General features: G+C 53.8%; 3 non-coding genes across 3 annotated transcripts; all 3 read left to right on the top strand.

Annotated features, from left to right (window-relative positions):
* Positions 1-495: 495 nt before the first annotated feature.
* TRNAF-GAA lies at positions 496-568 on the top strand. The gene has a single exon. It is a non-coding gene; the product is annotated as a tRNA-Phe (tRNA).
* A 1,651-nt stretch (positions 569-2,219) lies between these two features.
* Positions 2,220-2,291, top strand: TRNAQ-UUG. The gene has a single exon. It is a non-coding gene; the product is annotated as a tRNA-Gln (tRNA).
* A 794-nt stretch (positions 2,292-3,085) lies between these two features.
* On the top strand, positions 3,086-3,179 carry TRNAI-UAU. The gene is made up of 2 exons: positions 3,086-3,123; positions 3,144-3,179. It is a non-coding gene; the product is annotated as a tRNA-Ile (tRNA).
* The last annotated feature ends 807 nt before the right edge of the window (positions 3,180-3,986 follow it).

The raw sequence follows: 3,986 nt of genomic DNA, 5'->3' as shown, positions 1-3,986 counted from the left end.
GGAAGACAAGTTGATAAATCCCAAATGAGTGGTGTTATATCAGTTCTCAGCCTGAGTCCTTGGGTCTTAATCCTGAGGTTATGTCAGGTTCCTCCGGTGGGGGTGTGGAGCAGCCGTTCGTTTTCCTGTTCGCACTCCTCTGCGGTGTGAAAATCAGGGAGGGGAGGCAGAAGCCCCATTTCCCTCCCGAAATGACGCCCAGTGGGGGAAGCCAGGACAACAGGGAGGGGCAGCAAGTGGTGGCCAGACTCTGGCTGCCAGGGTCTAGTCTAGCTCAGGGTCCAGCTCAACCTCCTGCCCGCACCACTGGCCCCCAGTCCCCTTCCACCGCAAGGTCAACCCAGGCACTAGGGCAGGAACAGGGTGAGGCAGCAAGTCAAGCTGAGCAAGGCAGGCAAAAGCGAGTCTTGTCTTCATGGGCCGCTCACAATGACGTCCTTTTTGTGTGCAACTACCAGACAGAGAAGCAACAGGCCAAAATACTGCTACACAGCTGCTAAAGTAGCTCAGTTGGGAGAGCGTTAGACTGAAGATCTAAAGGTCCCTGGTTCAATCCCAGGCTTTGGCAGGCCCGTTCATCTCTCTTTGCACAGTGGTGGCTTGTTTTCTGGGAGCACAGCAGTTCCTGCACCCAAGGTGAGTCCCTGAGCTTGGGCTCTGCAGTAGGAAAAGATACTAGGATTCTGCCCCTAGTTGGCCCACCTGACCTTTAACAATGAGGGACGGGAGCTGTCTCTCCTACATGAGTTATTGGTGGACCCAATATGGCAGGAAGAGAGTGAGGCAGGGTGGCCCTCAGGAATGGTGCCAGAGGGCTGCTGGGCAGTGACAGGCAGGTATAGGGGATGAAAACTCCTCTGTGCAGCTGAGCAAGGGCAGTACCCTGGAAGGGGCATCTGTGAAAATGGGAAGGTGGAAGGGATTTGGGGGCCCAGGAGGAGGCACTTGATGTTCAGTGACTTGGACACGGTGGGTGTTCATAAAATGCACATTAACAACTCTAGGGTAGCTTGATGGTGATTGGTGGAAGGGCCCATCTCTCTGGTCCTCCAGGCCAGGGAAGAATGATGGGGTTGGAGTCTTGTTCTTCACATTCATGGTGCGAGTACAGAAGGGGCTGGAGCTCTGACCAGGGAGAGCATTACTGGTGGGCTTTGTGCTCTGCAGCACTGGTTCTGGCTCTATTAGTGTGTTTGGTCCCCAATTAAGGCGTGAAAGGAAAGTTCTATGGAAGGAACTGGCTCCCTTCCTCTGGACCGCACGGTGTTTGGTGTCGGGGGGGATTTCAATTGTTGCACTGGCCTGAGGACTGCTGGTCCTGTTTTCCTGATGGTCAGAGGAAACTCTTCTATGATGAGCACTACCTGGCGCAGGTCTGTAGCGAGGTCGGCTTAGAGGACGTGTTTCTCCACAGTGAACCAGTGGAGGGTGGGCAGTAACCTCCTATTCCTCTGACCCGAGCTCACACCAGCCGCAGAGGGGATACACCTTTCTGCGGGGACAGGCCAGGAGTCGCACTGACCGGATTTCCGTGAAGGAGAGCACGTCGACAGCCCAGTGCAGGGTGGAGCCAATGGACTGTTCGGATCACGCAGCTCTCACCGTGTGCTCAATGTGGGCAATTCCTTGACCCAGGGCAGAGGATATTGGAAGCTGAACATCCAGAGCTTGCAAGATAAAGGAGCAGGGGGGCGAGGCCTGGAGGTGTTGGCAGAACGGGAAAGCATCAGAGGGTTCTGTGGTTACCAGGGGGATTGGTGGGAGTCGGTGAGGGAGGAGTTGGTGGCTTTGTTCCGGCAGTCGGGCAAACACCACAACATTTAAGAAACCAGTGGTTCCAAGTCCTGCAGCGTTGCCTGTGGGATTTCCACAAGACCATCCAGGCAGGGGAGCCAGTCAGCCTGTGACTGTATGATCGGACCAAGCGACAGCTGGCCGAGATCCAGGAGATGAGGCTGCAGTTGGCTGATATGAGCGGGAGCACCGAGTGAAGGGAGGGGCGGCCTCCCCTGACATTTTTGCAGCCTGCAGGGAACGGAGACAAAGCAGGGGGATGTGGGGTCTCAGGGCAGGACCCATGGATCCGGTAGTGCAGGACTATAGTCGCTGGAGGAGGAGAGAGAGTCCTGCGAGAGGAAGCCGCTGGTGGGAAGCAATAAGTGCAGAGTGCAAACCAGCCAGCTGAGAGTCACAGGGGTCTAAAAAATGAAACAGCAGCAGGTCCCATGGTGTAATGGGCAGCACTTAGGACTTTGAATCCTGGAATCTGAGTTCAAATCTCAGTGGGACCTCCTGGTGATATGTTGCTTTGCTACAAAGCCCTGGAGCTCAATGTGTTTGGCTACCTTCTCTCAGGGTCAACTAGAGTGAGGTTTTTCTCTCCTGCTGGGTGACTGATGCCCACTGGAGATAGGTCTCTGGTCTGGCTGGTTCAATGGGCGGCTATCGGTTGGGGGTCCCGGAACTTAACAGTCTGGCTAGAGATTCCTGCGGGATGACTTGACGTTGGGTTTCTTGCTGCTTCACCTGATGTCCACAACTTTGGTCCCTGCAGCTGCCACACTCTTCCTCTTGCCCACCTGGCACTTAAAGGAAGGAGGGCCAGGGCCAGGCTTCACAGTCAGGGAAGGCAGGAGGGAGGCAGAGTCCCAGGCTGGAGCCCAGCCCCTCTCCTCCTCTGGGCACCTGGGGTGTTGTTCCCCCCTGTTCAGGCACCCCTGGGGCCCTGCACTTCACACAGCTCTCCCTGATTTCAGCTGTTAGTGAGGGAGCCTCACTGCTAGCGCAGACTGGGCAGTTTGTTGCATGAGAGACACTGTCCCAAAGCAGGACTAATGCTTAGAGCTGGTTACCAGTGATTTCAGACCTGTTGGTCTGCAGCAAGACTCTCCATTGAGTCTTAACCAGCTCTGTTATTACACAGGGAAGAACAAAAGGGTCAAATGGTGCCTGGAAGCCTTAAGAAGAATCCACCCCACCAAGTACAACACTTGTCGCTACCTGCTCTCAGCTCCACTGAGAATGTTTTGGGGTCACCCGTCGCCTGTATCAACCTAGGAGTCTCAGAGAATCCAAATTAAGAGGTGCTCCAGTGGCACAATTGGTTAGCGCACAGTACTTATAGGGCAGTGCTGAGAGGAGCTATGCTGAGGTTGTGAGTTCAAACCTCACCTGGAGCTCTGGTTTTCATTAACCAAGTAGTGTCACCCCCTCATTTGGCCTGTGAAATGTAGAATTCAAGCCCTGGGGACCCTCACTTATTACCTCCTCTCCAGGTCAGAATCTACCATCCTTTCTCGCCCCCCAGCCCCTGTGCCAGGATCCCTCAAGCAGAGCCTGGAGTCCTGCCCCTGGCATCTGTACTATTGACAAAGACTAAGTGACAGGGACGAAACACTCAAATCCCGCCTGGTGCAGGGAGCCAGGTTTGCTCTTCAAATTCTGTCATTGGTACATTTCCAGGCCTGGGAATGTCCCACAACAGCATTGAATGGGAAGCTGCCTGCAGAACAGTGACACTGCACAGAGCTCCTGTGGAGGAGGGGTAGGAATTAGTAACATTTTGAGGATCGTTTGGGAAATGAGCCTTTGCTGACAAGGTTTGTCTCTGTTCATATTTCACCTTCAGGTGTTATGTTGAGGGATCTTTAGTATATTTTTGTGAGGTTAATAACTATCTCCTCAACTTTATTTACTCAACTTAAAAATTGGTCACTTGATTTTTGCATCTCCCTGTGAAAATACAATTGACACGTGTGGCTTTCTACAGGGGGTCATGATGTTAAAGTTAAGGAATTCAGTCTCTGTACTTCTGGGGGGAGTGTTGTTTTTTTACAGCTGCCTCAGGGCCAGGCACACCGGGCTGTTAGCTGCATTCATGGTCCTTGCCAGGGGCCCCTGCTGAACCCTGGGCGGCTGCACTGCAGTGCTGGGGTGACTGCAGGTAGAGAAGCTGCTGTGGAGCAATGTAGAGCAGGTGCAGGAAG

The sequence above is a fragment of the Mauremys reevesii genome, linkage group 23 (genome assembly GCF_016161935.1).
Source record: "Mauremys reevesii isolate NIE-2019 linkage group 23, ASM1616193v1, whole genome shotgun sequence".
In the NCBI taxonomy this organism is placed as follows: Eukaryota; Metazoa; Chordata; order Testudines; family Geoemydidae; genus Mauremys; species Mauremys reevesii.
Note: the sequence above shows the minus strand (reverse complement) of the source record. Positions and strands in the feature narration are given on the sequence as shown.